Genomic DNA, 13,874 nt, shown 5'->3' with positions numbered 1-13,874 from the left:
AACTTCCAATGATGGGGATTCCGCAACCTCCCTTGGAAGCCAGTTCCAGAGCTTACCTATCTTTAGAGTTAGAAAGTTTTTCCTAATATACAACCTAAATCTCCTTTGCTACAGATTAAGACATTACTTCTTATCCTACCTCCAGTGGACATGCAGAATAATCAGTCACGGTCCTTAACGTATTTGAAGACTTATCAGGTCTTCCCTGAGTCTTCTTTTCTCAAAACTAAAGGAAGCAGAGGGTGAGGCAGCTGTGTTGCAGGGTGGCTAAGTCATTACAGGCAAAATGCACCACCTTAAAGAACTGAATGCAGAAGTGAGTGAAGAGTTACAAGCAGGTTTTGCAGAAATTAATACTACAGAGTTTGGAGGGAGTTTGAAGGGAAGTAAACGGTTAAGAGTTGTGGAAATGTTAAAAGGTAACAGTTGTGAAGATGTTAAAGACTAACAGTTGTGGTGTTATAAGGAGGAAGATTTTGGTCTGATAATAAAACCCAGTTATGTAAATGTAATTATACGTGCAACTTGGTACAGTCACATTGGGTGGAATCCTTGTAGTTAAATAAATTATACAAGGGGGTCAGGTGGCTACTACCACCACTATATTTTTGTCCCCTTACAGCTATTCTGAAGGAAAATGGGCCCTTTTCCCACAGGAATTATTTGTAAATATGATTTAATCAAAATCACTAAAGAAATATAAGGGGGGTTTCTATTGGAACTTAACTTGACTGCCTCAGATTGTACAAGATGGGAATGTAATTTGGATACAGTTGTATAAAAATAATGAAAGTGGTGCAAGGGGTGTTGGGCAAAAAAAAAAAAAAAATGCGTGTGTGAGATTATGTAAGGTTTTAAGGACCTAAACCAACACTCACGGTTTGTAAAATCCTGTTTGTAGGTTTAAAATAAACTGGTTTTGTTTTGTTTCTTAAATTAAAAAAACCACAATGCCACTAAAACTCCATTTGAATCTCTCATTCAGACTTGCAACTCTGACAGACCCTTGTGCCAGACACGGGAAGCTAGTTTTGATGAAGCTAGATTGATTTAGTTGGGGATTGGTCCTGCTTTGAGCAGGGGGTTGACTAGATGACCTTCTGAGGTCCCTTCCAACCCTGATATTCTATGAGGCTTTGGTATTTAGCAGTTAACTCTTTGGGTACTTGCATGTTTTTATAAAGTTTACTATCTTTTTAAATAAGGATCAGAAAATGTGACCCTGGCTGGGGCAGCCAGAAATGGGAGAATGGGGAGAGATTCGGGATCCTTTTTTTAGTAATAAACAGCAGCTAAGAACTGCAGGAGGGGAACCAAACATTAAATGACCGTGTACATCTGAAGCAAAGGCAGGGGTGAAATGTACAAAAAAGCAATGTCAGAAACACTGAAGTGTTGAAGTGCTGTTTTGAGGTGGCTCTGAGTAATCAAACTGTCACATTGTTAAACCTTGGAATAAATGCAGTGAGTAACCCTGTAATAACGGGTTACTCACTGCTTGTAAACTTTGTCTGGTGTACAAGAGGGGAAACTGAGGTACACCACCTCATGAATTTCATGAATGAATAGTGGGATAATTCACTGCCTATAGAACAAAACAATGAAGTATACTCATCCTGCAACTGAAGGGTGTAATCCTGCGCCACCATACTGAGGACCCATCCGTCTGATGTTATAGATGCCCACTCAGGGAGGAAAGGAGAAAGAGGGTTGGCAAAAATAGGGGAGGGAGAATCCTTGGAACAGTCCGGTAGGTCGCCCTCGGGCGTAACCCTCAAAACGAGCGCTTACCCAAAGGACACTAAACTATCTAAACTACTACATGCCACAAGAGGCCACAGCAATGGTTCCCTTAACCCACCCCGCAATATTGTCAATCTATCCAACTATACTCTTAGCCCAGCAGAAGAATCTGTCCTATCTCGGGGCCTCTCCTTCTGTCCCTCCACCCCCACGAACATGATACAGTTCTGTGGTGACCTAGAATCTTATTTTCGACGTCTCCAACTCCAGGAGTATTTCCAACACACCTCTGAACAACATACTAATCCACAGAGACCTCCCTACCAACACTACAACAAGGATTCTAGGTGGACTCCTCCTGAAGGTCGAAACAACAGACTGGACTTCTACATAGAGTGCTTCCGCTGACGTGCACGGGCTGAAATTGTGGAAAAGCAGCATCACTTGCCCCATAACCTCAGCTGTGCAGAACACAATGCCATCCACAGCCTCAGAAACAACTCTGACATCATAATGAAAAAGGCTGACAAAGGAGGTGCTGTCGTCATAATGAACAGGTCGGAATATGAACAAGAGGCTGCTAGGCATCTCTCCAACACCACTTTCTACAAGCCATTACCCTCTGATCCCACCGAGGGTTACCAAAAGAAACTACACCATTTGCTCAAGAAAGTCCCTGAAAAAGCACAAGAACAAATCTGCACAGACACACCCCTGGAACCCTGACCAGGGGTATTCTATCTGCTACCCAAGGTCCATAAACCTGGAAATCCTGGATGCCCCATCATCTCAGGCATTGGCACCCTGACAGCAGGATTGTCTGGCTGTGTAGACTCCCTCCTCAGGCCCTACGCTACCAGCACTCCCAGCTACCTTCGAGACACCACTGACTTCCTGAGGAAACTACAATCCATCGGTGATCTTCCTGAAAACACCATCCTGGCCACTATGGATGTAGAAGCCCTCTACACCAACATTCCACACAAAGATGGACTACAAGCCGTCAGGAACAGTATCCCCAATAATGTCATGGCAAACCTGGTGGCTGAACTTTGTGACTTTGTCCTCACCCATAACTATTTCACATTTGAGGACAATGTATACCTTCAAATCAGCGGCACTGCTATGGGTACCCGCATGGCCCCACAGCATGCCAACATTTTTATGTCTGACTTAGAACAACGCTTCCTCAGCTCTCGTCCCCTAATGCCCCTACTCTACTTGTGCTACATTGATGACATCTTCATCATCTGGACCCATGGAAAAGAAGCCCTTGAGGAACTCCACCATGATTTCAACAATTTCCATCCCACCATCAATCTCAGCCTGGATCAGTCCATGCAAGAGATCCACTTCCTGGACACTACAGTGCTAAGAAGCGATGGTCACATAAACACCACACTATACCGGAAACCTACTGACCACTGTGGCTACCTACATGCCTCCAGCTTTCACCCAGACCACACCACACGATCCATCGTCTACAGCCAAGCTCTACGATACAACCGCATTTGCTCCAACCCCTCAGACAGAGACAAACACCTACAAGATCTCTATCAAGCATTCTTACAACTACAATACCCACCTGCTGAAGTGAAGAAACAAACTGACACAGCCAGAAGAGTACCCAAAAGTCACCTACTACAGGACAGGCCCAACGAAGAAAATAACAGAACGCCACTAACCATCACCTTGAGCCCCCAACTAAAACCTCTCCAACGCATCATCAAGGATCTACAACCTATCCTGAAGGACGACCCATCACTCTCACAGATCTTGGGAGACAGGCCAGTCCTTGCCTACAGACAGCCCCCCAACCTGAAGCAAATACTCACCAGCAACCACACACCACACTATAGAACCATTAACCCAGGAACCTATCCTTGCAACAAAGCCCGTTGCCAACTGTGTCCACATATCTATTCAGGGGACACCATCATAGGGCCTAATCACATCAGCCACAGTATCAGAGGCTCGTTCACCTGCACATCCACCAATGTGATATATGCCATCATGTGCCAGCAATGCCCCTCTGCCATGTACACTGGCCAAACTGGACAGTCTCTATGTAAAAGAATAAAGGGACACAAATCAGATGTCAAGAATTATAACATTCAAAAACCAGTCGGAGAACACTTCAATCGCTCTTGTCACTCGATTACAGACATGAAAGTCGCAATATTACAACAAAAAGACTTCAAAAACAGACTCCAACGAGACTGCTGAATTGGAATTAATTTTCAAACTGAACACCATTAAATTAGGCTTGAATAGAGACTGGGAGTGGATGGGTCATTACACAAAGTAAAACTATTTCCCCATGTTTCTTCCCCCACCATTCCTCAGACGTTCCTGTTAACTGCTGGAAATGGCCCACCTTGATTATCACTACAAAAGGTTTTTTCTCCCCCACTCTCCTGCTGGTAATAGCTCATCTTAAGTGATCACTCTCCTTACAATGGTAACACCCATTTTTTCATGTTCTGTGTGTATATAAATCTCCTCACCGTATTTTCCACTGAATGCATCCGATGAAGTGAGCTGTAGCTCACGAAAGCTTATGCTTAAATAAATTGGTTAGTCTCTAAGGTGCCACAAGTACTCCTTTTCTTTTTGCGAATACAGACTAACACGGCTGCTACTCAGAAACCCGCCTGCTTATTGCCAATCAAGCTTGGCTGAGAAGCCTGTTGGTTAGGATGTCACTTGTATCCTCTAGATTTCTTATGGGAAGGCTCCTGGCGAGGGTGGCTCCCCTGGCCCTGAGGCTGCTGTGGCTTGAACTGCTTGTGGGCAGGGCCAGGAACATACAGGCCCAACGTTTTCAGGGTTGTGTGGGAGTATGAGAGGCCATGAAGCTTACTGTCCGTCTGTTCCGCAAACAGGGATTGCCCGTCGAAGGGAAGGTCTTGCCTCAACTGCTGAGCCTCTGTGGACAAGCCAGAGAGGAGCAGCCAGGATGCCTGGTGCATGGCGACGGCTGAGGCCATGCTCTGGGCGGTAGTGTCCACCGTATCCGAAGACGCCCGGAGCATCGCCCTGCCGCAGTCATGCCCTCCGCTATAATAGCTCGGAATTCCTTCCTAGAAGCCTCAGGAAGGAAGCTCCTGAACTTGGCCATGGCCTGCCACATGTTAAATTCATAGCATCCCATGCGGGATTGATGGTTGGCCAACCTCAATTGGAGATTAGAGGACGAACAAACCTTATGCCCAAACAAGTCTAGTCTCTTGGAGTCTTTGTTCTTAGGGATAGCCCTGGGTTGACCCTGTCACTCCCTGCGGTTAACCGCTTCTACCACTAGGGAGTTGGGAGCAGGTTGGGTGTACAGGTACTCGTGGCCTTTGGATGGCACAAAGTACTTGCTCTCAGCCCTCTTGGAGATTTGTGATAGGGAGGAGGGAGTTTGCCACAGGGCATTAATGATCTTAGAGACCTCTTCGTGAAGGGGCAAAGCCACCCTGGCTAATGCTGTGGAGTAGAGGACATCGAAGAGAGAGTCTGAGGGCTCCTCTAACTCCTCTGCCAGAAGACTCAGGTTGGCAGCGACCCTCTTCAGTAGTTCCTGGGGCACTTTAGCATCATCCGGAGGAACCAGGGGAGGAGGCCCCATTATAGCCTCATCTGGCGACAACGAGGAAGATGCCAATGCCGTAGGGTCCTCCACAACCATTGGTGGCCCAGTGGTTTGCTCCTCTGCTCCCTCTTGGACCTGCAGGGTCCTCGCACCTTAGGAGGGAAGGAGAGAGAGGCAGCTGCTGTCTACAAGGCTCCGGACACTGAGCAGGCAGCCTGAGAGGGCTCGATGAACCCCCACGGATTCCATGTGTACCACGGTCCCGGCCACTGTGCCTGAGGCCACGGGGCCAGTTTCGTTGCCAACAGTGTAGCCGGTATCGCTGGTACCGGAGCTTGTTCCGCCATCAGGGAACCTCTCTCCAAACCAGGGCTGGATCCTCAGCGGTTGCTCCCAGGCAACCAGGACAGAGCAGAACGGTGGAGGGATAGCTCAGTGGTCTGTGCATTGGCCTGCTAAACCCAGGGTTGTGAGTTCAATCCTTGAGGGGATTTAGCATGAGCATTTAGGGATCTGGGGCAAAAAAATTGGAGATTGGTCCTGCTTCGAGCAGGGGGTTGGACTAGATGACCTCCTGAGGTCCCTTCCAACCCTGATATTCTATGATTCCTGACCAGTGCCGGTCACTCTGCCTGGAGTCCGATCTGGTGTGGAGTCTTAGGGACTGGTGGCGCTCAACGGATCCGCGACGACTTGGAGCCAGCGATCTATATCTCGTGCTTGACGAACAGTACCACGATGAGGAGTGAGACCGGGAGTCGGAACAGGTCCAGTGCCGGGAAGCACCCGCACACAGTGATGCCCTCCTAGAGGATCAGTGACGGTCTGAGGAAGGGTAACATCGATCCCTCTACGGGTCCCTGGAGCGGTACCGTGGTCTCCGAGATACCACATGCCAGGACCGGTACTCCTGCCGGGGGACACGTGCCTCCAAAGGTCTGCGCCCAGTAGCTGGTGAGCTGCATCTCGAGCCTCTCTGCCTGTGCCCAAGGTCCGGGGACCGAATGGGGCTATGCTGCATCTGCCTTTCGTGGTCAGATGCATGGTGGCTTTGAGGGGGGCAAGCAACAGGAAATGGTGCCGCTGAAGTGGGGACCAACGTGGTCTGAAAATGGGTTTACCCCATTACTGGGGGAAAAGCAGGAGCAGGTGTGGGTGGCACTGGGAGGGACATGATCTCCTGCACTGCCTGCATGGCCTCTGGCGTGGCCAGTACCTGGAGCTGATGGAGGCCTCTGCCACTATCTGGGGTAGGCAGCAGGGAGTGGGCTGGGCTCCACCGGAGCTTGGTCCCAAGATCCTGATGGGGGGTGAAGAGTTGGCCGGCATGGGACCTTGCTCTCATCATCTTCTTGAGCTTCTTGGTCGGAGCCACAGATGGGGACTGGTGCTAGATGGTGGACAGTCCCGGTGGGGCACTGTGTACCCGGTGCTCAGTGCCAAGTCGGAGTGTTGCTCTGGTGCCGGGGTGAGAGCCAACTCCATAAGGAGCGCTCTTAAACAAATATTGCACTCCTTCTTAGTCCCTGGCTTGAAGGACTTGCAAATTTTGCACTTTTCACTAATGTGCCCTTCGTCCAAGCAACACAGACAACTGCTGTGTGGATCACTAATGGGCATGGGCCTCTTGCAGCGATCACAGGGCTTAGAGCCTGGGGACCGGGGCATGCCCTGTCCCGAGGCAAAGTCCTGTTCAGGACCTACGAAGTCTCTAACTATAGCTAAAGGATTTACAAACACTAACAGAAAACTATAGTCACTATAATACAAGAATTAACTAGCTCGTACGAACGAGCAGCAGCAGCACTAGCTGAAGCAGCAACAGTTCCAGCACCGTCACTGGCGGCAAGAAGGAACTGAGGGTAGGGGGAGCCAGCAGCGCCCTATATACCACGGCATGTGCATGCCACTCCAGCCGGTCCCCTATGGATACTGCTGAGGGAAAAAACTTCCAGCACCGGTGCATGTGGCGAGCACACACACCTAAGCTGAATGGACATGAGCAAGCACTTGAAGAACCACCACGACTTTAGATTACATTAAAAAAAGTTTGATTGTAAAATTATGGTTTTCTTAAACCAGTTGGTTTCTGACTCCACATTTGGGACAGTGAACTCACCGTATGAACGCTAAACTGTCTGGGAATAATATTTCCTCTTATTATTGGTTCTCCACGGATTTTGCTGAGTGACCCTTTTTATTCTGACTGTGGGACAGGAGGGACAGATATATCAGTTATAACTTTGGATTCAATCACGTAGCCTCTATCCATAGCAGGATAAAGTAATGCACGGAAGCTGGGACTAGGAGTGAATAGGAGCCTGGGATGGAGAGTCTAAAGGTGTGAGACTGGGTTTGGGATGAGAAGCCTGAAAGGTGGAAACTGGGACAAGGGACCAAGAGTGGGTAAAGACTTGACTGGGATGTTTGGAGGGGCCGCAGCAGAAGGGGTCATGCTTGAGGTGAACGTGCAGAAGAGCCTGGGACAACAAAAGCCTGGAATGGCATTCAAGATTCCTGAATTTCCCCATTCCTCTATTGTTAGCAAAGGGAAAAGAGAACATGATGAGGAGATTCTCTCACTGAAGTCCCCTTAGTGTGCACCTTTATGGTCAGCAGAAAAGCAGTTTGTTTCAAAGTCAATAGCGACAGAACCTCCTTCATAAGTTTTTAAGTGGGAAGTCAGTGCAGTTCCGTCTGTACAGGTCAGATCTGACTCATCCGAAAATATGTCAGTGTAATTATGGGCAGAATCTGGTCTTCTGAATCTATACTACTTTATAATGCATGAGAGAAACACTACATCTTGACTTGCAGAGTCAAGTTGGCATTTGCAGAGCTGATAATTAATTTTTTTTCTTTTTTTTACTTCTAAACTGAGCAAATATGATATGCAGGTAAGGTAGATAAAATAAACATGGAGTCCCAGGAGGCCATCTTTGTAGAGTCAATTTTCTAAGTAGAACTGTACTGGAATGTCCACGGTGGGATTCATGAGTAGGGATCTCAAGATACATACATGCTGGCATGTGATTTATATTTCCCTGTTCTTGAAGATATACAGCATGTAGTGTATTTGAATGTTTGATGCTGCAGATAAATGCATCTGCTTGCATGTGTGTGAGCAAATTTCTGGAGGTCAGCAAGTTCCATCATGCCATCTTTAATCATTTGTAATCTGTTCCTCAACTTTCCCCTGAACTTAGCAGAGTATGCATTCATCAGAAAATGCTACATAAATGCCAACTGTGAAGTGTCACAAATCCCTCACTTGTATAGCTAAGAAATAACGCCATAGAGGGGTGCTCAGGCCCTTTGAGCTGTGTAGTACACATCCTCAGAAGCCAGTAGCAGCTTGCCAATTTCACAAACCAAAATAACCAAAACCTCACAGGTGTCAGAAATATAAGGCCACCAGAAGGGATTAAAAAGAAACAGCTGCTTCCTTCCCTTGACTCTAATTGTGGGATAAAAGAAGACAGCTGTGTTCTTATCAGGACTCTGTCTGTGAGAGCAGGTGGGACCATTATTCTCATAAAAGTGCTTCCCCCCCCCGATAAAGAAAGAAAAGGGAAGGGAAAGTTGCTGGGAAGAAAGTCTTCCCTGGGTATCTCCCAAAGACTGGTCAACTAGATGGCTGACTAGAGTTCATTTAGTATTTTGGAATTAGATATACACTTGATTGTCTAATGGGAAAAGGCAGCTTGGCATCTAAGACTTTTGTCTATGTATGGAATAAGTACAAAGAGTTTGAACACAAATATCTATGGAAGGACACTTTTTGCTGGAAACTAAAACGAAAGGGAACCCAGGTTTTATTGTCCCAGAAAGAATCCTACGCAGCAAAATCAAACCACAGTTGTCCAAATATGGTCACCTTCAGGCTGAGAATAAGCATGGAAAGATACAGCCAAAGAGTGCTTTTCTACCATCATAGATTCAAATACCAGGTTCATTCTGAGAAGAGAGATGTTTGAACTGCACTTTGGGAACTCAAGATCACTACTGATAAAACATGGCAATACATTCATTTCATTAAACTGCATTTTAAGAAAACGACGTCAAGAATTATAACATTCAAAAACCAGTCGGAGAACACTTCAATCTCTTTGGTCACTCGATTGCAGACCTAAAAGTGGCAATTCTTCAACAAAAAAAACTTCAAAAACAGACTCCAACGAGAGACTGCTGAATTGGAATTAATTTGCAAACTGGATACAATTAACTTAGGCTTGAATAAAGACTGGGAGTGGATGTGTCATTACAAGAAGTAAAACTATTTCCCCTTGTTTATTTCCCCCCCTACTGTTCTTGTCAACTGCTGGAAATTGCCCACCTTGATTATCACTACAAAAGGTCCCCCATCCCCCCCGCCGGTAATAGCTCACCTTTCCTGATCTCTCTTGTTACAGTCTGTATGGTAACACCCATTGTTTCATGTTCTCTGTGTATATAAAATCTCCCCACTATATTTTCCACTGTATGCATCCGATGAAGTGAGCTGTAACTCACGAAAGCTTATGCTCTAATAAATTTGTTCGTCTCTAAAGTGCCACAAGTACTCCTTTTCTTTTTACAATTCAGTTACTTAACAGAATTGCACCAGGAGAACACAAGGTTTGCCATCCTTAACATGGGAGCTGTAGTGACCAGGATTAGTATGTTTATTTCAAACCCTAATTTGAGGTGAAAGATGAAGGTGAAAGAGAATTCTCATTTTTTCTATTAAAAGGGCACTGATCTTATTAAATTTTCTTATATGTGATGTGACAGGGCTGGGCAAAGGGTTGCAGATTCAGCCCTCTGTCACATCCGCTCCTCGTTAGGGGAAAAAAATTAGAGCAGGCTGCAGGTAACCTGGCCCTAATTGGAGAGGCGGAGACAGCTGCTACCTAATTAGCCTGGGGCTGCATAAAAGCCTCAGGAGAAGGAAGCCGGGGGAGAGTAGGAGAAAAGGAAAAAGGCAGGGAACGGAAGCAGGAAGTTAGCTTTCCCCTCCCTCCTGCCTGCAGATGGTGAAGGGTAGCTTGTACATGGTGAAACAGTGGTGGGAACAAGCCTGAGAATAAAGTGCACCAGTGGTTACTAAACCTAGGGTCTCCGAGTGCCTTTGTGAACCTTGCAGAGGCAAAAGCCAAGGGGGCCCTGCCACACTCTGCTACAGTGAAATATAAAATTTTAGTAGGTTTACACCTTCCCATGAACGTAAAAGAGTAACTTGCTCTGCACGTGCCCAACAGTTACTCCCTAATTTTTATGGGGTGTACACTAGATTTTTGTAGCCCAGAAGAGCTGACTACAATAAGGATGTCTATAGTCCTGGCAGAAAAAGACAGACAGACAATGGTCCACAAGAACAGTTATACCTGCATTGTAAAAGGATCCTAAAACAAAAGTTTAGCTTCTGAAGAAATCAGTGGAGTCAGATTATTACTGGCACAGATGTAAGACAAAGTGCAGGCTGACCTCTGAGCTGTTCACAAGGGTGTCTTTTGGTACAACAAAACACATTCCTGTTGTCTCAACAAATCAAAACCAGTTCATGTACAGATTTAATTTTTTCCCCACTAACCATACTCCTGGAAGATGACTGGTGATAATTCCAAGAAAATACAGCTTGGTAAGCAAACAGGTGTGATGCTGGCAGACCAGGTGCCAGCTTATGCCAAGGACAATGGGCCTCACTAAACACTGACAAATGCATAGCTTGAAACCAGTCTGGCTCGCCTGTGTGTTAGCATTGTTAAAACAGATATTAAGAATGTGTTATTTTTATGGAATGCTTGTAGGATGCTGCATATATTAATCCTACTTATAATATCTGTATCCCAGGTTATAAGGCAATGCTTAAATGTTTGCTCTGTAACAATAAAAATGTTTGCTAAGACTGCAAACTCCCACAGTCAGGGGAGAAGCATTACCAAGTGTGAAATATTAGTTCACCACAAAAGGTGTTATCTCCACCCCAACAGAAAAAAAAGTTCTACAGACATCAAACAAGCCATTCTGGAACATCAGTGGACAAAAAACTTTGTTGATTGCACCCTCCACCCGTGAAGAGGAGACCTACACAAACACTTTGTCTCCAGTTTGAATGCTGGGGGAAAAGAATACAAATCCCCGTTAATAAAAAATTGTATTCCTAAGCTGCTTGAACTCTGAGCCTAAGATTTCTAAACATAAGCAAGGGGTCCCCAGCTGTTTAGCTTGGTTTAGCCTTAAAGGACATATAAAGCTTGCATATTATAGCAGCTACTATCATCTTTTGAAAACAAAGACTATACTCATTTGTGTGTGCATGTATGTTTACCTGTTTTAACCTTGTATATGACTCTCATTTCTCTTTCTTAGTTAATAAGCCTTTAGTGAGTTTACTATAGGATTCGCAAAAAGAAAAGGAGGACTTGTGGCACCTTAGAGACTAACCAATTTATTTGAGCATGAGCTTTCGTGAGCTACAGCTCACTTCATCGGATGCATACTGTGGAAATCGCAGAAGACATTATATACACAGACACCATGAAACAATACCTCCTCCCACCCCACTCTCCTGCTGGTAATAGCTTATCTAAAGTGATCATCAAGTTGGGCCATTTCCTGCACAAATCCAGGTTTTCTCACCCTCCGCCCTCCCACAAACAAACTCACTCTCTTGCTGGTAATAGCCCATCCAAAGTGACCACTGTCTTCACAATGCGTATGATAATCAAGGTGGGCCATTTCCTGCAGAAATCCAGGTTCTCTCATCCCCTCACTCCCCTCCAAAAACCACACACACAAACTCACTCTCCTGCTGGTAATAGCCTATCCAAAGTGACCACTCTCCTTACAACCTGCATGAAAATCAAAGTGGGCCATTTCCAGCACAAATCCAGGTTTTCTCACTCCCCCGCCCCCATACTCTCACAAACTCACTCTCCTGCTGGTAATAGCTCATCCGAAGTGACCACTCCCCCTACAATGTGCATGATAACCTTGATTATCATGCACATTGTAGGGGGAGTGGTCACTTCGGATGAGCTATTACCAGCAGGAGAGTGAGTTTGTGTGAGTATGGGGGCGGGGGAGTGAGAAAACCTGGATTTGTGCTGGAAATGGCCCACTTTGATTTTCATGCAGGTTGTAAGGAGAGTGGTCACTTTGGATAGGCTATTACCAGCAGGAGAGTGAGTTTGTTTGTGGGAGGGCGGAGGGTGAGAAAACCTGGATTTGTGCTGGAAATGGCCCAACTTGATGATCACTTTAGATAAGCTATTACCAGCAGGAGAGTGGGGTGGGAGGAGGTATTGTTTCATGGTGTCTGTGTATATAATGTCTTCTGCGATTTCCACAGTATGCATCCGATGAAGTGAGCTGTAGCTCACGAAAGCTCATGCTCAAATAAATTGGTTAGTCTCTAAGGTGCCACAAGTCCTCCTTTTCTTTTTGCGAATACAGACTAACACGGCTGTTACTCTGAATACTATAGGATTGCCTACAAGCATTGTCTTTAGTGCGAGACCTAGGATGCACTTGACCTGAGATAAGTAACTGGTCCTTTGGGACTGGGAGTAACCTGAATATTGATATGATTTTTGGTGCAAGGGACTATCTATCACAAAGGCAGGCAAACTTTTGTTTTATTTCTTTAAAGGGAGTGAGGTGGTGCTTTTTTTTGCTTTCTTATGTGGAAAAAAAGCCTGAGGCATTTTTTATGGGTTCTTTTATTGCCTTTTAGTAAATCTTGGAAATACAAGACATGTCAAATCTGGCCTTCCTGCTTTTGGCGGAGATTTGCTGGGGAGGGGGTCTCCAAGCAGGGTGTATTGTGAGCTTGTACCTTTGCTGGAGGAGTGGAAGTGTGGAATCTTTCCTCAACACATTTATTAGTCATTGGAGTTGGAAAAAAACCTTCTAAACACCATGGATAAAAATCTGTTCCCCTTTCAATGCTCCATAAAGATTCAAAAGGGGCACAAATGCATTTTCCCTTTTTACAGGTAACCTTTAAACTAATTACCTGAATTAAGTAGTTCTTTTTAGTGGTTGCAGCTACTGAAACACATGAAGAGGTGAGGAGCACTGTAACTTGTTACATGCATAATATAGGAATTTTGTGTAATACATAGCTGAGAAAAACAACGATCAGTATCAATTAAGTTATTTGTTAAACACTGACAGTACTTCAGTGATGTGCATTAACATCACAGCAATCAAACACATTGCAACAATCCTGTATGATAAGTAGACAGCATCAATATTTTTAGGGGCTGAGTTTTCATACATTGTTAGGGCCAGAAGGGAATATTATGATCTTTTAGTCTGAACTCCTGCAAAACACAGGCCAGAATTTCATCCACTAACTCCTGCAACTGGAGGAAACTATTCTTTCTACAATAGAGGGACATGTTTTCACTTAAATCTTGTCTGTCTAAAGTTAGGTACCTAAATCTGTACTTTGGCACTTAAATAACCATCTTAAGCAACTACCTGTTAATTCAGACATCAAAGTACAGAGTCAGATGCTTAATTTCAAACATTCATATCTGAAAATTGGGCTAGATAACAGATAGAT

General features: G+C 45.3%; 1 protein-coding gene across 9 annotated transcripts in view; it reads right to left on the bottom strand.

The window, feature by feature from the left end:
• Positions 1 to 13,874, bottom strand: part of PTK2 (protein tyrosine kinase 2) — a 373,208-nt gene that overhangs the window by 195,697 nt on the left and 163,637 nt on the right. The window lies entirely within an intron of this gene.

Source organism: Chelonia mydas, chromosome 2, assembly GCF_015237465.2.
Source record: "Chelonia mydas isolate rCheMyd1 chromosome 2, rCheMyd1.pri.v2, whole genome shotgun sequence".
NCBI classification, from domain to species: domain Eukaryota; kingdom Metazoa; phylum Chordata; order Testudines; family Cheloniidae; genus Chelonia; species Chelonia mydas.
The sequence above is the reverse complement of the archived record's forward strand: the minus strand, read 5'-3'. Positions and strand labels throughout refer to the sequence as shown.